This window comes from Mustela nigripes, chromosome 9 (genome assembly GCF_022355385.1).
Source record: "Mustela nigripes isolate SB6536 chromosome 9, MUSNIG.SB6536, whole genome shotgun sequence".
Lineage (NCBI taxonomy): Eukaryota > Metazoa > Chordata > Mammalia > Carnivora > Mustelidae > Mustela > Mustela nigripes.
Genome location: NC_081565.1, coordinates 2,611,614 through 2,639,359, shown reverse-complemented (window position 1 = coordinate 2,639,359; position 27,746 = coordinate 2,611,614).

The following is a 27,746-nucleotide window of genomic DNA, read 5'->3' as shown; positions in this document are numbered from 1 at the left end:
AGCACGCATCGCAGAAACCGCACTTGGCCAGAGCCCAGTGGGGCCAACAAGAGTCCCCTCGGCAGAGATGAGCCTAAAACGGAGTCTAGGAGAACCCGCGTCTCCTTCTCCGTGGAGGAAGCTGGCTGGGGATGCTCGGTTTGTGCGAGGTTGACACTGGCTCTCGCCTTCCCTTCTCGCTGGGCACGGGGTCTGGAAGGGAATGGGGCAGCCCCACTGACGTGCCCACGGCGCGCAGGCCGTGCTTCCCGCCCCAGAACAGAGCACCTCTCGGAGACCCCTGTGGGACCCGGGGCGGGGTCTGTGCCCGGATTGCCCCGTCCCAGACCACAAACAGCTGCCCAGCTGCTGGGCGCCGGGGCGGCCTCCCCTCCGCGGGTGTCCTCTGGTCTGGCCAGTGCTGCAGGTGCTTCAGAAAGCTCGATGGGCTGGCGTCAAGTTTCCTGCACAAAACGCCGCCGTCCCCAGCAGCCCAGCCCAGCGCAACTCTGAACGGAAGGCCCATGTCCACACCGCTGTACCCCAGCATCCGCACACCCGCTCGCCGACCTCTGGGGGCTTTTAGAAGCTCCAGGCCAAGTGACATGGGGTCTTGGGGATACAGGGGTCGCTCTAGAAATGACTCCCAGTGGCCAAGAGCCCGGAGAGGGCAGGAGGACTGGTTTTCCCTCTGCGCACTCGGCCCACACGGCAAAGGGGAGGACCTCGGGAACACTTCTGGGGGGTGTTGCCTCCCCAGGAGCCTGGTCCGCAGGCAGGGCCCCAGGCTTCCTGTCTCCCCGCCAGTTACTCTGAGCATGACTTCGGCTTCATTCGCAGTGGAGTTTTCCATGAGGAAAAGCACTGGACTTTCTGTCCAAGACTCTCCAGAGAGCCTGGTCAGCCTCGCCGCCCTCAGGAATGTTCTCAGAGTTTCCATGTGGGCTTGTGCCTGCACTCACCAGCCCTGAGCCCCTTCTCCATTTGCACACGGAAAGACGGAGGGTTTCCATGTTGGCCGAGGTCCCACCGCCCTGGAGACAGAGTTGGCCGTCCCAGGCCTCCTGTCCCCACGGGTGGCCTCCTTGGACATGGCTTGGGAGAAGGCAGCCACCCTGGTTTCTTTCCGACTCGGAGTTCCAAGGCCTGCATACGGCCACGCTTGCGCAGCTGGAGATTCAGGGAGCGCGGCCCAGAGTTGGGAGCCACCGCGTGGCCCGCGGTCCGGCAAGCCCAGCTCTGCCGCCCACTGACCGTGCCACTGGTCAAGGCCCCATGACCAGTCTGGGCCGCAGCATCCTAATCTTCTGAGTGGGGGGTTTGCGTCTCCTGGCAGAGGTCTCTCGAGTAAGCAGGGTGAACCCAGCATGAGGGGTAGGAGGGCTCACGGCGCCCGGTCTGACAGGTTCAGTGCGGAGGGCGGTGGGGCTGCCCCTTTCCTCAGCGGCGGGTGAGCCCTGCTGGCGGTGCCACAGTTCATGTCACGAATGACCCTCGGCCAGGGTGTCATGAGTTGGGGTGGGAGCCCCTGGGAGGGGCCGGTTCTGGGGTGTGGTTTGCAGGCTCCCAGAGCCCCTGACCCCTCCATCCTCATCTCCAGGTCTGCTTTCAGGGGGGCCTGGCTGAGAAAGTGGGGTTTATCACCCAGACCCGCAGGAGAGCAGAGGGGACAGGTAGGGGACCATCTCAGTAAGTGCTGACCCTGGCGGGGCCCGGAGGGGACAGGTGCTGTGAGCAGAGTCTAGGAGCAGCCGGCAGGGGGAGGTCAGGTCGGAGCTCTGTGCCCTGAGATCCCTGCAGCCCGAACCTAGCACGGCCCTCTACCACCAGCCCCTGGACAGGACAAGACGAGGGGATGCGGCACCTGGCTGGTGCGCAGTGGATTTCCGGTGGGCTCCTCTGGACATTCCTGTATGTGCAAAGTTAGTGTCAATAACGATTGAAAAAAAATCTTTTGGGAAGTTAAACATTAAGCCATGTGTGTGCCAGGAAACGTGGTCTCTCGTGCCCAGGGTTGATGGTCAAGGCCATGGCCCTTGGTCTCAGCTTTAGAGTTCTCTGAGAGGCTGGCTTTCTAAGGACCCTCCCTGAGAGGTGATGACTCTGGACACCCATCTCTTGGGACTCTCTGACCGGCCCCAGGAATGGGCCCATCCCTCAAAGAAACTCCCAAATGGCTCTGGTGGGCGGGAAGCTGGGTAGGGTTGGAGCAGGGGCTCTCCAGAGGCCCCTCAAATTCCAGAGGCCGAGCCTGGCAAGCCCCCCTCCCAGGAAGGCTTAGCTCTGTGCCATCCCGGGGGACTGGCCTGGGCGTGAGCCGGAGGACACGAGGATTGGCTGGGCCTGGGGCCGCCTGGGGCGTCCCTCCCAAGGCCTCAGAGAATGGTCCCCGAGGCAGGTGGGGTGGGGGCAGGTCTCCTGGGTGGGTGGGTGCCAGGCCCAGAAGGACAGGCCGCCTGAAGACTCCGGTGGGCGGGTCAGGAAGGGGCTCTGGTCATTTCTCCCACCCTCCCTCCTACCTGCCCTACGGTCTGTCCACCCATCCGTCCGTCTGTCCATGCAGCCCCCCTCCCAGATACACTTCCTGAGACCATCAGCTCCCGCATGGGCTCTGTTCCAGACGCAGCCGTGAACAGAGCCCAGGCTGTGCCCCTCCAGGGAGACCCCCAGTCTAGAGGGGCGCAGGCAAGTTAGGCTGTAGGAGGCAGTGTGGGGAGTGCCTCGGCCGGAGCACGGAAGCATGCAGGAGGGTTTACCTTGGAGCTGTGCCTCGAGGACAGATAGGATACGACTCTTCAGACAAGAGGGAAGCGGGTTAGCTCTAGAACATGCCAAAGCGGGGGTGGGAGGCACGAGGGCAGGCTGCAAGCGGCTGTCAGCACGGAGCTCCTGGTGAGGCGTGGCGGGGGCCACGCACTGCACAAGCTCACACACAGTCCCTTTAGAGAAGTTCCATCGATGTGGGGTGCCCGTCCCCCGGGCTGTGCTTGTTCCCGTGTCTGTCTGTCCTCGGTGGCAGGCACTGGGCTGGTGCATCTGTATCCTCTGGAAGTAGTAGATAGTAAGACACGTGGGGGAGCCGCGTGATTTCTGCATGGGTAATGGGTAGGTGGACAGACTGTTGGCTGCATGGACAGACGGACGGATGGGTGGACAGACAGTAGGGCAGGTGGGCGGATGGATGGATGGACGGACTGTGTGGCGAGTGGATGGACGGACGGACGGGTGCATGTCTAGGCGGATTGGTGGTCGGCGGGTGGGCGGGGGGCTGAGCGGACGGACGGACGGACGGACGGGTGCGTGGTTGGGTGACAAAACACACGGACGGTGGAGGCTTTCCATCTACCATTTTAATTCTAGTAAGAAATTGCACACTTTCACAGGAAATCCTAAAAACCTAGCTTTTGAGGCACCCGTGGGGGTGGAGAGGCCTCGCCTGTCTATGGACAACTCCCCGTGGGATTCGTGGACGCTCCCCAGGACCTGCGCTCCGGCTCCCTGCGGGGCTCTCGCCGTGGCAGGGGAGGCAGTTCCTGAGACCAGGCGGCTGGGGAGGCGGCACTCGGGAACCGCGATTCTTTGTCACGGATATTTTGATAAAATATGTTTGCAGTCCCTTGGATTTGGGACCGAAAGCCTGGGGGTAGCCGAGGGTACCTGTCCATTAGTATTCAGAGGCATTCACGCTCGTCACAAGAACCTTCTCGAATGTTAGAAGACGGGCAAGCTTCTGGGAGCAGAGAAGCCAGCGGGAGCACCCAGGGGGAGGAGCACCCTGGGAGGGATCGGCAGGTGTGGGGTCGGTCCCGGGCCCATTCCTCCAGGTTCCCTTTCCAGGTGTGAACCGTCGAGGTCTGTCTTCACAGACGGCCCCGGCCTTGGGCATCCCTGCTTTGTCCGGGCTGGCCATGGCCCGGGCTTTCTGGTCCTGCTCGCTCACACTTGAGTCGGGATCACTGGACAAATGCTGGCATTGGTGGGCGAGGCCTGGGGCCACTGAGGGGCCAGCAGGGTGGCCGGGAACTTTCTGGAAGAACAGGTTGGCTGTTTGGTAGCTGGGCCCCTCCTGCCGTCTGGTGGCGCAGACGTGACTGCAAGCGGAGACCCGTGGGGAGGGTCTTCAGAGCAGGGCTGAGAGCAGAGGCTTTGGCGTCAGACCTGCGTCTGAATCCCGGCTCCGCCACGGTGGGTCTGGGCACCGGGACGGGCTCAGGCTGGAGCCTGACCTTCACGGTCGCGGGCGTGGGCACTGCCAGACGAGGCCCAAGGGCAGCCCGTTGGTCGTGACCTCGGCTACTGGCCCGTCACGCGGGTCCGAGTCATGGGATGGATGCTTTCTGGGCCTGACGCGAGGGGGGCCAGGAGGAGGCGCACCCCTGCAGGGAACCCCGTCGTTCTGTCCCACGGGGCCCGGTTTGTCTCCTGCCGCTGCCCCGACGTCCATGTCCTCGCGGGGACCCCTCGGGACCTCGCCAGGTGGTGGGGCTGCCTTCGGCAAGGAGCTGCCTTCGGCAAGTGGCAGCGGTGCCGAGGGTGACAGCGCGTGCCGGGTGCGAATGAAACGGGGGCGTCGGGGCCGTGGAAGAGGCCGGCAGGGCTGTGCATAGGCCTACGGCGACGTTATCTGTCAAGTTCACGCTGTTCCCACAGTGCTTAACATCCCCGGCTTTGTGCCGCTTGGTTCTGCACAACCAGAAGTTGTGGGGACGTGCGGGACCCCACTCCGGTCCCCAGCCGTGCCCTCCGGAGCCAAGGGCTCGGCTACCCCATGTGGACCCATCCCGTGCCGACGCCCACAGCTCCGTGTTGGCCCAAGGGCTGCGCCTGTGTGGGTCTGTGATCAGGAGGGGCTGGAGGAAAGCGCCCGTAGGGTCCTGGCTGCAGCCCCCGGGGCCTTCCTCTGAACCCCGCCTCAGCTCTGTGGCCTGGGAGCTCGGCTCCAAGACAGATTTACAATTCAGTTGTGAAACGGATCAAAATTAGACGCCCCCTCTGGGCATCTCAGTTTTCTTTTTTAAAGGTTCTGTTCCTCTTCGTGCATTTGTTTACTTCTCGGTTAGCTGTTATGTTGTGCAGACGGGCACGAGGGGGTCTGCCAAGTGTTCCTTCTTCCCCCGGGAGAAGCTCCAGGGGGACCCAGTGGCTGCAGGACCCCTATTCGCTTGGGACCCGGGCTGTGGGCCTGACGGTGGAGAAGTGGAGCCGATTCGGATCCCAGCTTTGCTGTGTTCGCTGTGTGGCCCTGGACCCACTGCCAGCCTCTCTGTGCTTGTCTCCCGCGTGAAGTGCGGACGCGCAACGTGGGTGCGGGGCCGGGGAGGAGCGGTGCCCAGAACAGACCCCGAGGCCAGGACCTGAGAGTGTGCACGCGCTCCTGCGTCCGCGGGGGCAGGCGCGCAGGTGTGTGTGTGGGGGGGGTTCCTGGCCTCGCGGGGAAGTGGGGCGGCTGAGAAGGGGGAGAGGGAGGCGTGTGGTCTTACGCTGTGGGGAGACGGGGTCAAGCGAGTGGGCAGAGGGGCCAGGCGGCTGGGGGAAGGGACAGGGTGGGGAGGAGGCCTGGCTGTGAGCCGGGCAGGGGCCGTGTCGGCGGGGAGGGCCGCGGGGGCAGGAGCAGAAGAGAGGGTCCAGGGAGGCCCTAGTGGGGCCCCTGAAGGTTTCGGGGGGCGGGTGCCGCAGACGGTCCGGCTCGACCAGCAGGTTATTTCCATGTACTTCCTTGGTCCCTCCAGACGTCACCAACAAGGAGGAGGGTGGGGGTCCTCGGAAGCCCCCTCTAGACGGGACCACGGTCGTGGGGCAGAGGACAGCGGTGGGACGGAGGTCACCTGGCCCTGGAACCATCACCCCTGCTTCTCACTTTCCTGGTTTGGAGCTGGATTTGGGCTGGAGCGCCACGCTGGCCACAAATCACTCAATTTCCTTCCGATACATGGGCCACCAGAAGGATGTTCCAGAGCCTCATCCCATGTCTGTGGGGCTCTGGGGCCGCTGGAGGCTTGCCTCTGCTTGTGCGGGTGCGGTGGAAGGGGAGACGGTGGGCACCCGGGGAGGAGCCGAGGAGCTGGCACTCGGCACCACTGCCTCCTGTGGGTTGCAGGCCCCAGGCCATGGCTTCTGTCTGGCCAGCCCGTCTCCAGCCAGGAGCACCTTGGCCCCGACTCACTGAGAATCCCCACGGCCCCGCCGGGCCAGGCCGTGCCGTGCTGGGGACTGAAAGTCTCAGCTCTCTGGGCTGCAGACTGGTCGGCACGGTCTCCAGACGCCTGGCATCTCCGCCGGTGCACGCCGGCGCCCTGCTCTCCTGGGGGTCTGGAGCGAGTCCCTCCCTGACGCCGGATTTCCTTTCCTTATTTGTTTGCTCCCTGGCCTTCCGTGGCCCTCCTGGGCCACGCAGCCCTGGATGCAAACCCCTGCTCCTGCAGCCTCTGGGGGCAGCGTGACGTCTGCAGCACTAAGCCTGGCTTGGGGAGATGCCCACGGCCCTGAGAACAGAGTGTAAACGCCTCGCCCTGCACACACCTCCACTGCTCTGCACTCTGGCCACATTGGCTTCCATCCGCCCCAGGACAGGACCCCTCCACTGCTCTGCGCTCTGGCCACATTGGCTTCCATCCGCCCCAGGACAGGACCCCTCCACTGCTCTGCGCTCTGGCCACATTGGCTTCCAGGACAGGACCCGCTCTTCCTACTGGTGCCGGGTGTTCCCTCGCTGCCTTCTCCTCCCCGTCTGGACAGCTCCTCAGCTGTCTCAGCTTGGAGGGCACTTCTTGCAGGCAGCCCTCCCTGATTCCCCCACCCCAGCCTGGATCGGGACCCGCCACCATGCACCCTCTGAGCTCAGCATGGCCAAGGCCCCACAACATGGTATCCATGTTGTCCATCGAGGCCCAGGGACCTCAGGAGCCGGACGGCGCTCGTGCTTGCCATGGCTTCTCCGAGGCCCGCCCAGGACCACGTCTAGTGCTCCAGGAGTAAACAGGGAACGAGGGAGCCAACAAAACGTCCCAGCACTCAGGCTTGGGGCTATCCAGGAGTCAGATTTTCTTGACGAAGCGAGCAGCGGCCGTAGGGCTTCCTGCTGGGAGCTGCCGATGTGCCCTGGCTGGGGGGACTCCCTGAATGCCTGTGAGGCCCATGGGAGCGGGGCGAGGGGCTATTGGGTACAGACGCTCCTCAGCCTGGGGAAGGACTCGGCCCATCCCAGGCCCCATGAAGGAGCACCGGGTGCTCAGGCCTGACCTGCTGGGGCCTTGGGTCTCAACACAGTCAGGCTTGAGGCTGGCAGATGGTGCCCTGGTGCCCAGCAAGAGGGTCAGGCCGGTGTCCAGTTGGGCACTTCTGGGATGGGGTGGAGGTGGCGGTTCCTGAGGCCAGGCTTCCCTCAGCCGGCCTCACGGGGGTCCTCCTGACATGTCCCTTGGTGAGGGGGGCAGGCTGTGGTCTTGAGCAATGGACAGGGCTCACTCTGGACCGGAGTCCAGAAACCCAGGTTTTGGTCCGATTGTTTGGTCACTTGTGACCTTGGGCCTCGGTCTCGCCTTCTGCAAAGGGGGAGCCTCTGTGGATTCCTCCTCTCCATGTTCTTAAAGGAATCTTCCCGTGTATGGAGTTACAAATCTGGGCTCGGGACCCAGGCAGAGCTGAGTTCAAATCCTGCCTCCTCCGTGTCCTTGCTGAGTAATCCTGGGCCAGTGGCTGAGCCTCTCTGGGTCTGATTGTGCCCGTGGTGAGGGCTGGGCGGGGCAGAGGCGGGGGACAGGCCTGATGAGCAGAAGCACCTGGAGATTTCCCGTTCGGACAGGAGCTGAGCTCTCTTAGGGCCGTGTGCTCCTTTCCCCGCAGGCCTCCTACGACCACATCCGAGGGACCCTAGATGTGGAGGAAGCAGAGGCCCCTCCCCCAGGCAGGCCTTGACACTGGCTCCTTCCTGCAGAGCCCACAGATTGGAGGGGCCGCCCAGCCCCGTGGGCCTAGCTCTGCTCTGGGAGCAAGGTCACGCCTCTTGAACATAAGACAAACCCACCAGAGTGAGCTCCGGAGAAATAAGACGTGAGGCCCAGAGGCGTCCTGGGCCTTCGAGGGGACATGAATTTGCAGGTTCAGGAGCCCTGTGTGGGGGACCCCGGGCGCTGGCCTGCCCCCCAGACTGGAGCCCAGAGTTCAGAGCTGTAGCCTCACTTGCAGCTTACAGGACAGGCAGAGAGGGGCTCCCCGAGGAGCTAACCTCAGTCTCCCTCTGCAGAACGAGCTCTGCAGAAGCTGCCCCACCCCTGGTGCCAGGCAGAGCGGGTCGTGCCTGGAAGCAAGGACCCAGCAGGTGCCTAAGCGGGACTGAGGACAGACTGAGAGATCTCCTTTGGGTCCTGCCCTGGCCCCACCGCTTCCTAGGAGGCCCTCAGGCTCCTCCTTGAGAGGTGGACACAGGCATTACTTCCACGGGAGGTGGGGGAATGGGCGGTGGGGCTACAAGAAAATTGGGGGTGGGGGTGTGCAGGCGAGACGGAGTGGGGGTCCCCGGCCGAAGAGAGCACCCCCACTGGAATGAGCGGGGCAGAGAGAATCAGAGTCACCCTCCGGGCTTTCCCCAAACCCTTGCCATGTCGGAGGATAAAGCCTGCCCAGAATGAAACCACCCCTCCCCTCGCCACCCCTGACGGAGGGTCCCCACTCCATGTCTCAGAGGGTCCTGGCGGCCAGGGCTCGCAGCATAAGGCACAGAGGAGCGGGCGCTCTGGGTGTCCCCCGAGGGAGCCAGGACCCGGGTCGTGCTCCAGGAGGCAGACGTGAAGATGCACAGGAAACGGCTCCCTTTGGAAGGGTCCTCCCAGGACCAGCTGGGGAGTGAGCCTCTCGCCACTAGTGGTGACCCAGCTGAGGTCAGCTGGCCGTCCCCCAGGGGTGTCCTGGCAGATTCGAGGAGGCCAGGACACGGTCATGGGTCCCGTGGCGTCGGCGTGGGCCCCCCACGGGCGCACGGGCGGGCCGGCCCACCTAGACACCCGCTGCCTCCTGTCTCCACCCCCAGAGGGAAGGCTGACCCCGTGGTTGCCTGAAAGGACTTGGGTTTGATGTTTTGAAGATGTGGCTTTTTATCAGAACGTCCCCGGGGGTCTGGGCTGCGGCCAACGTAACCGGATCTGCTGTTTCAGGAGGAGAGAGGACTGGGGTGGGGGTCAGGGAGCTTTCTGGGTTCCCCTGGGTCTGACGGCCTCGGGGCTGAGTGGTGCGGGACAGGAGTGGTGCGGGACAGGCGTGGCGTGCGGGTCTGACGGCCTCGGGGCTGAGTGGTGCGGGACAGCCCTGCGGAGGCAGCCGCTTGCTCGGCTCTCTCCCCTCCCCCCTTCCCTGCTCCACTTCCCTGTCCCTCCCCCTCCTTCCCCCCCCCCTCCGTCTCTCACCCCTTCCCACTTCCTTTTCTTCTTCCCCCTCCCCACCCCTCCCCTCCCTCCCTCTCTCTCCCCTCCCCCTCCCTTTCCTCTCGGCCCCTCCCTTGTCCGTGGGCACAGGCCTCGGTGCTGTGGGGCCGGGCACGGCCTTCAGCAGAGGCCCAATACACACTGGGGGGAGGAAGTGGGACCCCAGGGCACAGCTAGGTCAGAGGAAGACGACGTTTCTAACCACCGCCTCGGGCAGGAGTGAGGCGCCCATCTGCAGGGGCATGCCGGGGAAGCCGGGCCAAGTCGGGCAGGGAGGCAGGAGGGGGCGTCCACGCCACGGGCAAGCTGGTCCAGAGCCTCGGACGGGACCCCAGCCGCCATGCGCCCTTGTGGCGGCCTCACTCCCGCCTTCGCCCCTGTCCACGCGGCAGACGGTTGACGAGTCCGTCTGGCATTTCTGCACGCGTTTATGTGGCTGCTTCCTGGGCGGCCCCAGGCTCCGGGGTTAGGATGCCCTGCGAGCCCGGAGCACCTGGTGCGGGGGGGGGGGGGGCTGGTGACAGGCGCAGCCCCCAGAGGTGGTGAGGCGAGAGCACCCTCCTCCCTGGGGCTGTCTGTGTTCAAGACCACGAGTCCCTGGGAAGGGGAAGGCCAGGGGGCTGGAGTCCAGACAGACCCCAGAGCGGAGTCACCGCAGGGTGGGGGCCTGCTGGGCGGCTGGCCTGAGCGGAGGGCGCTCCCGCGGGGACGGACGGCGGAGTCCCTGCTCCAGGGCTCGGTGGAGCGAAGCTCAAGGCACCCTGACTCCTGCCCAGCCCCCATTTAGAAGGTCCCTAGAAGAGCTTGCCAAGGCCTCCCGGGAGGCGGGTGGCGGGCAGGGTCTGCTCCTTTGTGTGTCCTGTGTTCCTCCTAGCGCCCCGTGGGGAAGGTGGGACCCTGGGTGGGGTGCGCAGCTCCTCCCGCCCTCTGGCAGGCTCCCCACCACGCCCTGGCCCCCGGGTGTTGGTGGAGGGACTTCCCTGCCCCACCTCGTGGGCTGGGGGACGGCCTTGGAGGTGAGCCCGGCAGGCCCTCCCGCTGGCTCCACGGCTGGCCGGCCGGCTCTGTCCCGCTCCGGTGATCTGCCCCCAGGAGCGGGCAGGGGCCCCTGGTGCAGGAAAGGGAGGAGATGCACGAGCAGACCCGACGCCCCCACAGCCCCCTGCGACCCACGGACCTGCCGGCGAGGAAACCGCTGTGGGTTCTTGTAAGCGGAATTGGGGGCTGCTTGTTATGGAGCAAGACTGACAAACACGTGTCAGTACAAAACGTGACTCTGCCTGACACAGCTCAGATGGGCCAGTGTCCGGCGCAGGACTGCGCCCTGTCCCCACAGCCCGTCCTGGCTCAGCGGGTGCCCCGGCCGCCTGCGGCCTCCCCCCCGGGCCTCAGGGTTCTGTCCCAACTCCTTATCACCTTGGCTGGCCCATGGGGCCCTGCTGACCTGCCACACATGTGCCAGACGCTTGCTCACTCTCACTCACGCTCACACTCACACTCATCTCTGCACACTCAGACTCACACCTGTGCTCACACGCATAGATGCTCACGCGCACTCACACTCTTATCTGCACAGTCTCAACTTGTGTTCACTTGCTCACACACACACACTCACGCACACACTCAGACTCTCACCCACACTCAGATACATTTCTGCACGCTCAGACTCACTTGTGTTCACACACACACACACACACTCGTCCACACCCACTCAGACTTGTATCCCACATGCACACAGACATACTCACACGTGTGTTCATATGCACGCTCACACCCACACACTCATATGCACACGTGCACACGCTCTCAGACACACTCACACTCACATTTGCACCGACGGCACGCAACACTCCCCTCTACCCACACACCCTCACACGCACCCACGCTCTCTCACACACTCAGGCTCCAGCTGCAGCCTCCTGGCTCTTGTACAAGCACTTCCTCTGTGGGATACTCTACCTGGACCCCATCCTTCACCTCGACGTGGCTGTGCTGCCTCCTCCAGGAAGACTTCCAGCCCCGGCTCCCCAGCTGCGTGTGCTTGCCGTGTTGTGCATGTCCAAGCCTGTCACTCGCTGCAGGTGTGGTGGCCCGTACACAGCGGCACTCACGCTGTGCTGTGATCACTGTTTGCCGCAGAGGGTGCTGGAGGGGTGTCTGGGTCCCTCACCAATCCAGTAGGGAGGCGGGGCTCTTTCAGGGGACCCCCCCAGCCTGGCCCCCGGGGCGCTCTGAGCTTCCCATGAGCTTCCCATCCCAAGGAGGCAGCAGATGCGGCTACGCCCTGGGGCTGTGACCGTGTGGGCTTGTCCTCAGGGGCTAGGGACCCTGTGGACGGCGCCATCTGGGAAGTTCCCTCCCCTGAGATCCAGAACGCGGGAGCGGATGGAGCTGGGAGCTGAACCCTGGCCACCCCGCTGCCCACAATAGCCCATCAGCCCGAGGGTGTCAGCTTAGCCCCTCAGGTCCTAGGTCTGGGGTCACAGGGACACATGCGGGCTATCATGCAAGTGCTCCCTGTCGGGGGGCAGTCAGACTCCAGGCGGCTGGAGGAAGGTGCAGGTGCACGTACCTGACCTCCTTCCCAGGGACGTTGTCGAGGCCTGTCCCTCCCAGCACCGGCACGAGGGGTCCAGCAAGCAAGGGGCGGCTCGGAGCCCACAGACTCCTCCCCTCCTCACGGGTGGAGGGGGCGCGTGAATCATCTCCTACATCAAGGTGCCTGGCCCTCGGGTGGGTGGGGCGAGCAGGGCTCAGGTCCTCAGGGAGAGGGTGCTGGGAGAGCCCGAGGGCTGGGCGGGCTGGGCGGGCTGGGCTTCCTCCACGCCTGAATCACCAGCCTCCTAAAGTCGGCTGACCCTCGGCTCCCCTGTTGGGACTCCGTGCTTGGGGCCGGCACCTTCGCAGCTGGAGAGTCCGTAGGGATCCATCAGGTCTGCGGACGCCCGCCGGAGGGGCTGGCCAGTAACTCCGGCTGGGCCCTGGTGCCGGGCAGCCAAGCCCTGCAGGGGCTCGGGGCGTTCGGCAAGGCCCTGCCAACTTTCCCCCATTCCTGCTGAACCGGACTTTGCCCCCCCCCACACTTTTAGAAAGCATCGCCCTGCCGTTAACCAGGAGAATGGAGGCGGGGGTGAGGCCACAGGCCAGGAGGGGCAAAACGTCCAGAAGGGAGGGGACAGGACTCTATGGGCAGGAGAGACCAACCCAAGAAGCTGAGCCTTTCATCGAGGAGACTGGGAGGTTGCTGTCCACAGTGGCGGTGCCATCACTTGCCAAGGACCCAGCAAGTCCACTTGCCCCACAGAGATGAGTGTCCAGGGCCCCAGTGGGCACTCGGGGCGGGGGTGGGAGGGTGCGTGGTGGGTACCGAAGCCTTGATCGTGACGGTTGCAAGCTGTAGAGGACCCAGCATCTCTGAACAGCGGCGCGGATGAATAAATCCCACATGACTGCACCTGCTCCCTGCGGGGCCTGGGGACAGCCCGAGGTCTGGAGTTCCAACGGGCTAGAGTGGTTCCAAGCTTTAGGGGTTAGGGTGGCCCCGGGGGTGGGGAGTGGGAGGGGTGCTGGGGGTTCTGGGGCCGTTTCTGGGGCTGGTAGATTTCTGGTTTGTGCCTGAGTAGTGGTTCTGCAGGGCGCTGTGTGTCCCAAGTCACCTTCCTGTATGTGACTACACTTAAAAAAAAAAAATCAAAGAGTTATATTTAAAGGGGGTGCCCCCAGGTGAGCCCCCAACCCCACAGTTACCTGGAGCCCCAGCTGCCCCTGGGTTTTGAAAGTTGACAGTTTTATTGGTGGGAGCTGTCAGCCTGTCGCCGTGGAGGCTGGGCTCAGGGTCTCGCTGGGCTGGGGAGGCCTGCTCACCTGCGTTCAGGTGAGCTGGGCACCAGCACCCGGCCTGTGTGTGTGCATGCACGGCGTGTGTGTGCACGGGTCTGCGCGCGCACGTGTGTGCGTCCGTGTGCCGTTCCCACAATGCACGCAATCGTCTGTAAAGAAATGGACGTGTTCTTTAGAAAGAGGATGCTTTTTGGAACTTCAATTGGCTGTCTTAACAATGTCTGTTTAATTAGTGTGTTTTGAAGGGGAAATGAAGGAAAATTATAATTCATCTCAGAAAACGGTTGTACGTGCTCAGCTCTTCTATTGGGTTTTGGAGGAGCTGCCCCGGGTCCAGCAGAGCCGGCGGCCAGAGCCATCCAGGCCAGAGGGGGGAGGGAAGGGCCGCTGTGGCTGCAGGGGATCCGGGAACGCGAGGACAAGCGTGGCTAGGCTGGTGAGCTCACCGGGGCCGGCGGAGCGCCGGCTCGGGGGCCCGAGGGGGAGCAGGCCCAGCCCCCACCCCCAGCTCATGGGCTTCGTAATCCGGGAGCCACGGGTGGTGGCAGCAAGTTTCGGGACAGAGGGAACGGGCGCCTACTGGAGACCCGGGCTTGAATTCTGATTCCATCCCGCTCTCCATCAGAACTCGCCTAGACTCCGCTTCCTTATTTGTAAGATTTGCAAAGAAGCTGGTGCTGAGAGTGAACAAAATCAATCAATGATCAAGAAAGGGCTTCCCACGTGCCGGGTCCCGGAGGAACGTGGCCATGACACACCTGGAAGGTTCCAGGGGCAGCTCTCCGTCCCCCAAGGGCCAGGCGTCTGCTGGGCTCCTCTGCGTCCTCCTGGCCCGGTGAGGCGGGCGCGTGGGGCTCCGTGCTCGAGGCTGCATGGTGCACAACCGGGTCCCCTGTGGTCTCTGTGAGCCCCGCTCCTCTCCGCGGCCCACCCCCCCGAGGTGGTCCAGGGAGAGCCCTGCAGGCGTGTCCTGTCCACCCGGCCGGCTCCCAGGTGTCCCCACTGGCCCACGCCCTTCCCGAAGGGTCTCCACTCCTCCCGCCCCCCCGCCCCCCCACCTGCCCTGGTGGCTTTGGCCTGGGCTGGGGGTGGGGAGTCCCGGGCTCCTCCTCCCCCCACCCGCCCCCTCTGCTCCTTGGGCACCAGCCTGCCCGAGTGAGCCAAAGGGCTGCGGGCAACTCTTGCCCAATACATTCAGGTGTCAGGTCCCGTAGGAGGGGGTGGTTCAGGGGAAAAGGTTTGGGGGCCCCAAATTCCAGGAGAGTCTGCAGAAGTGGGGTCCATGAGAAGCACCTTCCACAACAACCTCGCTGTCCAGTGAGGCAGCAGCTGCCCTTTTCTGGACGCCCACCAGCCGGACAAGGGCTGCGCCCCGTCCTCTGGCCCACCGGAACTGTCACCACCCCTTGGGGAGGACAGGGAGGCAGACACACTGGCCTCCTGGGCACCCCTATTCGTGACCAGCTGGCCCTAGGTCCCAAATGTTCCCACAGCCCCTTTCCTGCTCTGAGGGGGCTTCCTGCAGGGCGGGGCCCCAGGGTGACAGCAAGCATGCCCCCCTCGGTGGGCCTCCTCTGCCCGCATCCCCCGTCCTGCCCCCGTCGGGCAGCAGTGACCGGGGGCCGGCATGCCCACCGGCCCGGTCTTGCCCACTCCCTGCCTGGGCAGCTAGCTCGGCCAAGCGCTGTGTGCCCACGGGGTCCGCACAGCTGCCTCCCGGGCGCTGGCTTCGCTGCTCCCCATTGTCGGGCACCTGGGAGGCCTCCAGCTCATGGCAGGATGAATAGTGCTGCTATAACCATCTTGGCACAAGCCGCCTCTTTCCCCTCCCGATCACGTTATTTCCCTCTTGCAAGGGTTTGGGCGCTTTCCCGAACACGTTCTCTTACGCACCCAGGAGCTGGCGGGCTGCCTCCCAGGAGCTGGCGGCCACCCAGGCGGCTGAGCCCTGGCCTCTTGCTTCCGATGAGACCGCCCTGGGAGCCGGGGGCCTCTCTCTTCACCTCCAGCGTGTGCGTCCAGCTCCGGCCCGGGACTGGCTCCGCACGAGACTCCCGCTGGGCGGGGACCCACATCCCCACTTCCCAGATTCGGATGTTGAGACTGAGTCCTCAGCCAGCCCACCGACGCGGCGGGAGGGAGCTGGGTTTGATGCAGGTTGGTCTGACTGGAGGCCAGGGCTACTTACCAAGGGGTCCTAAGGACCCCTTCTGGACCCACAGTGCCCCGTGTCCGTCCCCACGTGTCCACTCTGGTTTCTTTGTTGCCCTGTCCTGGGAAGTGTGTCTGCAGCAACCTGTTCCCACGTGCTGTCGCATCTCCCAGACGCCTCACAGGGCGTCCTTGTGAAGCCAGGAGGAGCCTGCCTGGGCCGCCTTTGGCATCTTTGCCAGCTCCAGGATGATCCCTGAGGGCCAAGACCCAGCTCCCGGATGTGCGTGTGCTGTCTGCATGTAAGCCACATGTGGAAGGCCATGGCTTCCTTTGTCCCCACAGGCCTTGGCAAGAGCCAGCCTGTTAGGCAGATGGATACGCAGTGGGTCAGACAGACAGGCCGGGGATGGATGTTACCGCAGCTCTGGGAAGGAGGCACGTGAGCCATGTCCGAGGGCAGAGGGCAGCTGACCTGCGTCCCATGCCGTGGCTGCGTGTCCGCCAGTTAGGGGAGCCTCTGTGACAGCTCACTCCTGGGGAGGACACGGCAACCTCGGGTTCCTGTCCTGCGCCCGTGGCAGGCATGACTAATCAAACACAGGTCTTCTCCTGCTGAGCCTGGCGCCCAGCCCTCCTCCCACAGCCGAGACCAGCTGATTGCCAGTGGCACGGAGGCCAGCTTGGCCGTCCCGGACAGGGTTCCTACTGGAGTTCTTACTGAAACCCAAATCCGTCGGCCCTGCCAGTACCAACAGAGTGGATGGAGAGGTACGGCTTGGGCTCCTTCTCTGCCTGCCCCTCCCACCGGCCAGCCTGCTTGACTCACGGGACCCTCGGAGCTGGCTGGCCCCAAGGAGCTCAGTGTTGCCTCTCAAAGGCTCCTGGTACCTTAGTTTCCCCTTCTGAGAAATGAGCGTCAACAGGACCAAGGGAAACCTGCATTTTTTTAAAAAAGATTTTAATTTATTTATTTGACAGACAGAGATCACAAGTAGGCAGAGAGAGAGAGAGAGAGAGAGAGAGAGGAGGAAGCAGGCTCCCCATTGAGCAGAGAGCCTGGGGCTTGATCCCAGGACCCTGGGATCATGACCTGAGCCAAAAACAGAGGCTTAAACCAGAGTCACCCAGGTGCCCCGAAACCTGCATTTTTCACAAGCTGGTGCAGGGCTCTGGGGAGAGCATAGTCGGTCAGGCCCGTAGGTCAGCCTGGGGTGACCCACACCCAATCACCCCCTCCATGGGCGGTATCTTCTCCAAGAACAGGTCCCACCCAGGTTAGGGCACCCCCACCCATAACAGTCACAGCCCCGCAGTGTTTCTCCAGGGCTCTCCCTGGGGAGCAGGGGTCTCAGGTTTCGTTCCTGTGGATGCCACGCTGCCCCTTGCTGGCTGGGGCCTGGCTGGTCCTTTCTAGACCTTTCCTCCCCTTGTTCAACCTGCTCCAGCCCCCTTGCTCTGGGTGGTTCCCCCAAGCCTTTGGTCACTGGGCCTCGTCAGCCCAACTTGGGGCCCAGTGTCATCACCTGTCTCCAAACAGCTCCGTCAGTGAAGGGTGTGCTGGGTGCCGGGTCGAGGCCCAAACAGAGCCCCTGCTTGGTTCGCCGAGCCCTTCGCTCACCCTTGGGAGGTCGAGTGACCACCTCTAATCTGTCCACTCGGGTCTGAACCCCGGTTCCGCCCCCTTCGAGCTGTGTGAACTTGGGCGATTGCTCAGCCTCTCCAGGCCTCTTTTCCTTCCCCTGTGAAATGCACCGTCATGCACCTGCCTAGGGCCCTGGGAGAATCATGTGGAACCAAGAAAATCAGGCCCAGAACAGACCCTTCATGAGGATCGTGTGCCGGAGACATGGGAACAGCCCTTCCTGGAGCCCGGGTTCAAGGGGTCCTGAGCTGCCGTGCGCCACGCCCGGCCTGGGTCAGGGGTGGGAGCTGCCGTTAGCGGTGGTGCCTCCCCTGACAGCCCGGGACCTGCAGCCTGTGGGCTCCGGCGCCAGGACGCGCTCTGTGCAGGAGCCGGCGCCCCGGCCGCCTCCCAGGTGGGGCCCCCCCGCCCGCCCGCTGTGGCTGCCCACACGCCACCTCCACCCGCCGGCTGGGCCACACACAGCCCATGCTTCCCCCACTGAAAGTCAACAGACCCATTTTAGCAAACGTGGAAGCCACAGGAAAGCAGAAAGTTGTAAACAAAGTTTCCTGAGGTCCCCTCCCCACCCCTGGCCTCCAGGAGCCAGCACCCCGTCCATCGGTCCAGGAGCCAGCACCCGGTCCATCGGTCCAGGAGCCAGCCCCTTCTACTCCTCATCGTTAGGAGAGCCCCGGCCCCACCCCCAGGGTCTCTGCCCTCCTGATGACCTCCAGCGCGGCTCTTGTGGACGCCTGTTTCTCAGAAGGGGAAACTGAGACACCTACAGACCTGCGGGGTGGGGTGCGGTGGTGTACCTGGTGGGCCGCGGACCCTAGGCATGAACCAGGGTCCGCCTGACCCCCCGCCCGGAGGTTCTACCATGCGGGGCCTGAGCCAATGCGTGAGTGACATCCACAAACAGGAGAGCAAGGGGCCGTCCAGGTTCTCCCCGAGGTTCATGCTGGAGGCCGGCCGGAGACGTAGACTAGGTGCCCCCTTTTCCCGGGCGCTGGGCTGGAGCTTTCCCCTGGGAGGCCAGGTGGGCTCAGCTGCGGGTGGGGCCTGTCTGGCACTGGGGTTTCTCCGTGGCCGGGGCAGAAGCAGAGGCAGCGGCTTGGCTGGCAGGATCGCAGGCATAAATCACCCGGGGCAGCAGGCCCGCGGCGCCCCGACCTGGCGGCTCTCCTCGCCCCCACCTTTCCCGCCGCCCTCCGCCCCCACCGCTCCCCTGGGCCTGCCTTCCCAGCTTGATTAGCCGCTGGCTTGTGGACGGGCTGTCTTCCAGGTGAACATTCCTTAGAAAAATGACTTCATTATCACCTTGGGCAGCTTGGAGGTGGGGGAGGGACGAGTGTGACCCGGAGGGGCAGGCGCGGACGCCACCTCCGGGCTCCTCCAGCAGCCGGGCCCTGGGTGGCAGGAAGGCCCGGAGCCCGAGCGGCACGCGGAGACCCCCACCCCGGCGGGCCTGACGGAGACAGATCTGTGGGCCCGGGGGCTGGAGGGGAATATTACATTATGGTAACAAATCACTCTGCTGATTGGAACTTAATTATGTCTCTTTTATCTTGGTGACAGTCATGCACCTGGGCTCGAGGCAGGCTGGGGCTGGGGACTCAGCCCCTGGGGATTAATGACCCCGAGCCCTCCCCCACCGGGAGGAAGCCAGCGCCGCCCCTCCCCCTCTGCGGGGCAGGGGAGACAAAGCGGACTTCCCCTGCCCGAGAATTCCCCGTCACCAGGGTCACCAGGGTCTTGACCGGGACAGGGTGGACTAGGGCGGTTTGGGGTGATGGGGGGGGCCTGTCCAGTCCTACCCAAGCAAACCCAGAGGGCACACTGACCTCGGTCCGACTCTGGGGCCCCGCCACAGTGCGGGGGCCTGACAGGTGAGCAGCTGCAGGGTCGCCATCGGCTGCTGGCCGCGGACCAGCCCTGGCACGGACGAGGTCCTATTCTGGGGCAGCGGGAGGCGAACAAGCAGTGTTGGCCTTCCAGGCAGGGAGGGGGACTCAGCCGGCTCCTGCGAACCCCAGGGTGGGGCAGAACAGGACAGCGGGGCCCGGCCAGCCCGGGTGAGCCGGGGGTGCTGCTGGGCCTCCCCAGAGCCCAGTCCGACGATGGCCAAGCCCTGTTCCGAGAGCGGAATCCTGCAGATGATCACCTTCCTGAGGGCAAGCGTGCCCTGTGGATTTTTCTGGAATGGCTTTGATATGGGAACTATTGTCCTGGGAACCAGTGACAACCCAGTGTGCTGAAGTTTGGGTTGTGACCCTGGGGCGGCTTTTCCCAGCCCAGGGTGGGTTCAGATCCCGGACTGCATTAACCCCAGGAGCTTGAGGTGGGTGGGGGGTCCTGGGTGAATGGCAGGTCCCTGGGCAATTCCTGGGCCTTCCGGGGCCTCGGTCCCCACGCCTGGAGCATGGGGCAAAGACCACGAGCCCCCAGAGCTGGCGTGAGGCCGCACGGGAACACGTCTGTTTTCAGTCACTCGCCCGCTCCGGGAGGCCCAGGGCTCCACGACATTATTTTAAACTCCTCTCGACCTGCCAGGGCCCAGTTATCGGTCCCTTTAGACAAGTGTGGAAACTGAGGCCCAGAGGGGTGACGTCACCTACCTGAGGCCACACAGTTGCCGAGTGGCAAAGGTCAGGCTTTGAGCGGGGGAGTCGGGCCCTGGTGTCTGCTCCGGAGGGAGGCTCTCTGTCTGCGTATCTGGCTGAGAGCATGTGCCCCACACAGGCAGCGGTTGTCGGGCCTGTCATCGTTTAGATGACCACGGGTCATTAATCAGACAGCAGGTCTTGTCTGTTCGATGATGCTGAAGGGGTGCGCGTTCGGCCTCGAGAATGTGGTCCCCACGCTGGGCCCAGGACATACCCTGATCACTGCAGCATGACTCAGGGCAGGGGCTCCTTTGTCCCCATTTGGAGAAGCTGGGACTTGGGGCCATGGCACCCCAGGGGCTGCCTAGGGTCCGGGGCTGGAAGCCCGAGGTGGAAGCCCAAGGGCCTGGCCCAGCACGGTCCCTCGCACCTCTCAGCACGGCGGTGTGCGTGGGGACTGTCTTCACCTTCGCCGAAGGGCTGCCGAGGGGGACAGCAAGAGTTGGTCTTGTGATGGGAGCACTGACCAACCCTGGCGGAGGGACTGGCGATTCCTAGATGGGCGGACGGCTGCTGAGTCGCCGCCCAGGGGGTCCGTCGGCCCAGGCGCTGATGGCAGGAGCCGGCAAAGCTGTCGTTGCTTTGGGGACAGGGAGAGGATGGGGTGGGCCTCTGTCTTCTACCCAGTTCCCGGCAGGGAGTGCCGGGGAGGCAGTTCTGCTCCCTTATGCGTGTGCATGGGTTCAGCGTGTGCGTCTGTGGGTGTGCGGGGCAGGCGTGAGCATGGTGGCATGTACGCGTGGGCCCGTGGGGCGCACGCAGCCCTGTGTTCCTGCTGGCCCCGTGCCGACACGACTTTCCGGCCGGGATCCGTGCTGTGGTCTGACCGCGCGTGCGTTTGAGAGTTTGCTGGCCAAGCACAGACCTTCGGGACGCGGAGGCAAGACGCCGAGCTGGACGAGAAGGCCCACCTCTGCCATTTGCCGGCGGCCGGATCCCAGCCCCATCCCTCTCCACGAAGGCAGTGCCGATGGCGGAGTTGCGTCCCGGGCTGGTTGTGACGCTTCATGGAAATTCCCAGAGTCCCCAGCACCCGCCATCGCCCAGGACCGCACGCCGAGTGTGTGGGCTGGGGATGGGGTGTCAGGGCTCTCCTGAGAAGCAGAAGAACGTGTGTGTGCACGCGCGCGTGTGTGTAGACGGAGGGGAGGGGTTTAGTACAAGGCTCCTGTGACTGCGCGGGCCAAGAAGCCTTGTCCTCTTCTGCGCACAAGCTAGGGCCCCACAGCCGGTGCTGGAAACCCCCAGGGCCTGAGAGCCCCCTCGGCGGGTGGCAGGGCGAGCGAGCGCCTTTGCCCCACCAGCTGACTCCAGCGCTGACCGCACCCAGAACCACCCTCCAGACACACCCCGATACCCGGACACACCGCGGCCTGGGCACGTGCACACAGGAAATGAAGCACCGTGAGGGCTGGTTGGATGCGGGTGTGCAGACGTGGTGAGCGCACCCACTCCCCCGGGGTTGCCGCGTGTTTGCACTTGAGTGTACCGGGGCAGGTCAGTGTGTGCACTTCTGTGCCCGTGGGCTCACCCTGCACAGGCTGGGGCGTACGCATGCTCACGTGTTTGCCCGGGCGCCCGGGCACAGCCAAGCTGCGTCTCTGGGGACTGTGTTGTCGCTGTAATTCCTGCTGCTTGGCTCTGGGAAAGCTCTGGGGACCGGACCGTCTCTGGGTGGGCTCTGAGACACGCGGGCTGGGGGTCCCCGGCTTGACGGCCGTCCTGCTGGGCCTATGCCTGTGCAGTGGGGACACAGACACGCAAAAATCACGGGTGCCCAGGGACCCAGAGCTGCATCCCCAATACCCCCTGTGGAGACCTGGCAGCCCACGGCAATCCCCAACGCCCACCATGGCCCTTTGCCGAGGAGTAAACCAAGGTTCTGCCTGGGAAGCAGTGACCCGTCTACCCTGCAGCTCGCGGTGCCCCAGAGTGCCCACTCGGAGCCTGCGTGCAGCAGGGCGTCCCAGCCAGCAGCCCGGCCCGGCGGCGGGGGTGAGATCGGCCCGAGAACCAACCCTTCCCCCGGAGGGACTGCCTCCCCATCCCGGCTGTAAGAGGCAGAAGCGGCGGCAGCGAGCAGCCTTCCGGAGACCCCGCATCAGGATCAGACAGGCCCAGGTCTCGGTCAGGGCCAGGGGGCTTTGGGCAATTTGCTTCTCCACTCCGTGCCTCAGTTTCCCACTCCCGCCTAGGGGCCTGGTGTGAGTTCCATAGGCGCTTCCAGGGGGGGGCTCCGGCTACCTGCTGGCCCCTGCCTCCTCGGAGCACCAGATCCAGGGGAGATCCAGGGCAGATCCAGATTGTTGCCCAGGCCCCAGACTGACTTGTCTACCAACATGCCTCAGTGAGATGGCCTTTCCCTTCAGGGAGGGCAGGGCTCCTTGTCACGTCTGTCACGTGTCTACTCTCTCTCCAGAAGTAAGTGAGGTGAGCCTGGCCTGGGGAGGTCACGGCCCGACCAGGGACAGGGCTGGGAGGTGACCCGAGCTGCGGGGCTCCCGGCTGGGCTCGTCCTCCTGCTGGGGCACCTGTTCCGGGGCGAGGCCCAGGCGCCCTGCACACAGTAGGTGCCCACTTAGCTGGTTGCTTGTGTGCGAGCAGGCGTGTGTGCACGGTCACCGGAAGCCAAATATGTTAGCTCGCAGTGGGGAGGGTTTTGTGCCGACACCGGGACACTTCCCTTCAGTCGCTTGTCCAGGAGCAGGTGGACACTGGAAAGAGGTTCATCAGGAGACCTGCGCGGGGGCAGTGGAGGGACAGGTCAGGTTGGGAGGGGATGGGGATTCCTCCAGCCCTGACCCCAGCCCAGGGCGCCCCCAGGGGAGGGGGGCGGTGGTGCGGGCCAGCCGGGTCAGAGCTGGTAGCCGAGCAGAAGCCACCAGGAGCCCAAATCTGGCAGAGCTGTGGGGTGCTGGCAGGACGAGCCCTGGTGTCCCCTGGCCTCAGAGCCCTCACCGGGGGCGGGTCCCCCTCATGAGTTTCCGCCTCGGGGGGGGTTTCTGTCTCCTGCTTCCATTCGGACCCTGCTGGCCCGGACGACCGCCGTCGCGCAGGGCCACCCCCCAGATCCAGAGTGGAGACCGAGGTGTTGGTTAATGCACAGGGAATCACCCCGACGGGTGGCCGCGGGCCACCTTCACGTCCACAGCCCCGTGTCCGGGGAGGAGGAGGCCCAGGACGCCCTGCGTGGAAAGCGCAGCTTCAGGCCATCTTTGCGCCAAAAGACAAACCCCCTGAAGGCCGGAGCTGTCTCCCCTCCGTCTCCCCTGCGCTGAGCAAACAGGACCGGCGTCAGAACGGCCAAGTGCGGCAGGAAGCAGACGAACTCCCTCCCAGAGGTGCCGAGAGGGGAAGGACTTGATGCGAAACGTCGTGTTCGTATCAGGCTCGGGGCGACCTCTGGAACCCTAGCCCTGGCTGGAAACGGAGCTTCGGGGTGATTCTCTGGGGATAGTTTTCACAGACATCTGATCCCTGAGGACGCGACCCCATGAGACGGAGGCGGCGCCCTGGGTGGAAGCCTGGCTTCCACTCCTCACGCGGTGGCCGTCACCGGGAGGGAGCTGTGTCTGAGCCCCGAGCCCCAGTCTCCCCGACTGGGTGGTATAAGCTGCAGGTCTGAGCCTTCAAAGAACTCTCGTACGGAAGCCCAGTGTGTGGGACCTCGGAGCGGCTGCCGTGCTGGACGGGGTGGGAGGAGGGGGCATCTCCGTGAACCCCCAGGCCACCGCGGATCGGGCTGGTGGAACCCGGCTCGGGCAGGCGGAAGGGCGGTGGGTCACCGAGCCCGGCTCACCCCGCACCGGCCACGGTGTGTGCCGAGCTGGGAGCCGGGCAAGACCAGGCTGGGCCGATGCTCACCCTCAGCTCTCTGAGCCAACCCACCCTGGAGATGCTTCTTTCCAGGAAAGGCGTCAGCGCTGTGAGGCTAAGTGCGTGGAGAGGAAGATGGGCTGGGGCGGCCTCTCCCACCTGGGCCCTCATGGCGAGGAAGAATGAAAGGGCGGCTTGGCACTCTCTTGACCCCAGCGTGGCCATCAGACACTGGACAAGCGAGTGCCTCTCCCCGAAGACCACCGGTGAGGGCCTCAGTAGGGTCCTTTCCAACATGGCGCCTGGGGCCACCTCCTCCTGGCTCTGTCTCCAGTACACTGCCTCGTTCCAAACCTGCGCGACGCCCAGGTCCCCATCATCCACTCGTGTGGCTTTGCCCTGTGCCCACCTGGGGTGCCGTCCGCCTCGGTGGGGCTCTGTGATGACGGATGACACTCAGCCGGTGACCCCAGACCCACTGGGATCAGAGAGCACGGCCTGTTCTCCCAGGAAGGAGCTGGAGTCTTGACAATGGCACCGGAGCCCTGCCCCCACCCGCAGAGCACCACGCCCCCCTCTTCCCTTGCTGCTGGAGGCCGATATCCGAAGGGTTGGCTTCAGCCAGGCCGGGCGGGGGGTGGGGGCTTGTGCTGTGACCAGGGTCCTCCAGAGACAGAACCAGGACGGTGTGCACAGAGAGAGGAAAACACTTCTTACAGGGAGTTGGCACAGCAGGTCATAGAAGCCGCAGTGTGGACCAGCAGGTGGAGACCCAGAAGAGCCGCTGGTGCGAATGAAGTGTGAAGCCAGACACGGGGGAGTCACTCTTACTCAGGGAGGGTTAGTCTCTCTCTCTCAACAAACACACAACAAGATGGGCCCACCTCTCATCCTGTAGGCCTGGCGCTTCCTCTAGGAAGCCTTTCTGGGCTCCGCAGGCCAGTTAGGGCCCCTGCTCTGAAGGCCGTCCCTAACACATCGGTGTGACCCCCACGTCCCTCCTCCAGAGCGTGAACTCTGCCGGGCAGGGCCTGCACCTGGACCGTCCGTCCCCGGGACGTGGGAGGGGTCAGCAGACGCGAGCCCCAGCCTCTGGGCGGAGCAGCTCACACGGCGAGTGACAGCAGCCTCCGATAAGGTCGCCCCTTATCACCGACCGCAGTCCCAGATCTGCTCGTATAACACGTTCAAAACCCTCAGCTTTGGACCTGGAGATGGCAGGTTTCCAGGGCACCCCAGAAGGGACAGGACACAGGAATTGTGGAGCCGGCCTTGGGGCTTTTCCAGCAACAATACGGGTGTGCCCTCTGTGTGCACGTTCCTTAGAATACAGACCTGGATATCGGTGGGGATGCCGCGGCCCCAAGAGTCCCGCTCCCCGCTCTCCCCGCTGGGCAAACACCTTCCAAGGGCATCCTATGTCGTCCTCTAGAAGAAGGGGCTGCCCCCAGCGGCCTGAGCCTCCCCAGGGGCTGCAATCCGCAGGGCACGGTGCTCTGTTCGGAGCCCGGGGGCAGGGAGGGCCGTGGGGTGACAGGTCCCCATACAGACATTGGCCGGCAGCACCAGCCCCGTGACGTGCTGGGATCCTGGCTTGGGATTCGCTGTGTGACTGTCCCCAAACCCAGCGGCCGGCCAGCACGGAAACGTCGTGTCTCCCAGTTCTGGGGGACCCGAATCTAAACTTGAGGGGCCGCAGGGCTTGTGCTCCCGGGGAGACCCACGGGAAAGGATGCTTCCTGTCTCTTCTGGCTCCTGGGGTGCCGGTGACCATGGGTGCCCCTTGGCCATGGCCGCACCCTCTCTGCCTCCGTGGGCATGTGCCCTCCTCCCCACGTGTCCCCGCGTGCCCGTTGTCTTTTAAGGACTCCGGTCCAATCGCTGGCACCTTCGCTGAGTATATCTGTGATGAAGGACCTTGTTCCCAAACCTGGCCGGGTGCAGAGGTGTGCGGAGCGGGGCGGTGACGACCAACGTCATCTTTTTGGGGAAGGGATGGAATTCAAGCCCTAACAAGTGATTGTAAGGGTCAAAGCTCTCAGGCTCCTAAAAGGCCTTGCCTCGGGCCTGGCTCACTGTTGGTAGCCCCCAAGGGGAATTAGAGTCCTGAGTGTAGGGTCTGGGCCCTCCGAGGGCCATGGGGCTTTACCTCCTGGTGGAGGGAGTGCCCGACCCCACAGGTGTGGGGCATCTGCTTCTGAGAGGCCTCCCCCCTGCCCCCAGCACCAGGATGAAGGCCGGGCTGCCCACTCGGCGCCACTGGGTCAGCTCCCAGAGTGCCATCTCGGGGGAGGCCCTGCCCACGGGCGGCTGTCCCTCCTGGGCGCTTCAGGGCCCCAGCGAGAGCCGGGCACCAGCTCTGGGGGCAGGAAAGTTCCAGACCACCGTCTCTGCAGGAGCGGCGAGGTCTGCAGGTGGAGGGGTGACGGGGTGCCCAGGCCCTGGGGGTTTGAGGATGACTCCTTCCCACAGAGTCAGCCCGTTGAGCTCGGCCTCCCCCCGCCCAGGAGAACAAAGCCCAGGCCCCTTCTATCTTGGCTGTTGAGGTCCTGGACGGGGGAGCAGACAAAGGCTTTCTCCACCCCCTTCACCTCCTGGCTCACTCTTTTCTTCCCTTTATCATGCATTTTAATAGGGTCAGACCAAGATGGATGGCCCCCAGCCCAGGAGAGGGGCAGGCCTGCAGGCTGCCAGGGGGAGGCGTCACACGGGCGGGGGTGAGGGGGGGTAGCTGAAAGCAGCCTGTCCTGTCCCCGATTGGGCTTGTGGGCGCAGGGCGGCAGCCTTCTCCCCCTCCCTTGGTCAACATGTGGGCCTGCCCCAGTGTGGGAGGGAAGCAGGGGACTGGCACCCACTGTGGCCCCGAAGGACAGGAGGCGGCCGCCAGTATTTGCAGGCGAGCCTCTGCTCTGTCTTTCGCTGATCCGAGTGCACATCTGATCCGAGTGCACATTCACGCACGACCCGTTCATCACCCCCGCCTTTTCCTCGTGGCCCACGACTCACTTCCACTGGGCCGGAGCCGCCGGCCGCAGGGTGCACCTCCTCCCCCATGGGCCCGCTGACTCTCCAACAGCCCAAGGATATGGACGTCACCCTCCCATTTCACAGACGGAGAGACGGGGCGGCTGGGGCCGCCGCAAGGTCAGGAGGAGCTTCGTCCCGGCGAGGGACCCCCAGGCCCTTGGGGCTCCCTCCACGCTCAAGAGGGCCCTGAGCCGCAGCAGGCCCACCAAGGACCAGCTCCCCACTTCGAGCATCCGGGAAGCGGGGCTTGGACCTGGCCACTCCCGTCTGCAGGCCAGGCCAGCCCTTGCTCAGGTACAGAAAGTGCTTTGGAAAAGTAAAGGTCTCCCTCCGGGTTCCGCCCACGAGAGGACCGTCCATCAGCCGCTCTGCTCGCCTTAGCCGAAGACGGGGACCCCCCGAAGCCCACCCGCAGAGGAAGGCAGCAGCAGGGGGCGTGTCCGCAGGACGGAACGTTCCGGAGCCGTAAGGAGGAGGAAGCAGGGACCCACGCTGCCCTGTGGCCGAGCGTCGGGAACGTCTTCTCCGTGGGAGAAGCCAGACCCAGAAGGCCCCTCCTGCGTGAGTCCGCGTACCTGGGAAGTCCAGAACAGGCAGATGCCCTGACATGACAGCAGACGGGGGCTTGCCAGGGGCTGGGTTTCGTTTTCGGGTGAGGGAAATGTTCTGAAGGTAGTAGTGGTGGTGGTCGCGTAGCTTGGTCAGTGCAGGAAAAGCCACTGGACTGGACGCTTCGAGAGCGCGACACTTGTATGTTCATTACACCTCGATTTTAAAAATATATATATAAAAAAAGCTGTAGGGGGGACTTGGGATCAGCCGGGGCCACACCCTCCTCTCCCGCCAAACAGAGAGCAGAGCGGGTCCTGTCCCTGGCGTTTCGGGCATCGGGTGCAGCCACAGCCCTGGCTCACCTTGAGGCAGGGTTGGGGAGGGGGAGGGGATGGCACTGCCCTCTTAGCCCAGCTCCTTCATTTTACAGACAAGGGAAACTGAGGCTAAGAGAGGGGTGGTGTCCCCATGACTAGCCCTCGGCCCCGAGCTCTTCCCCAGGCAGCCCCTGGGTTGATGGGTGCCTCTGTCCGCCAGGTGCACCTGGAGACCCAGAGTGTGGGAGCGGCCGAGGCTGGGTTTCCAACTGTCCCCTGGGTTTGCAGTCAAGTGTTGTGACAGTCCTCTGTGGAGGCAGGGGTCAGCCCCCAACATGTAGCAGTGTGCGGCAAC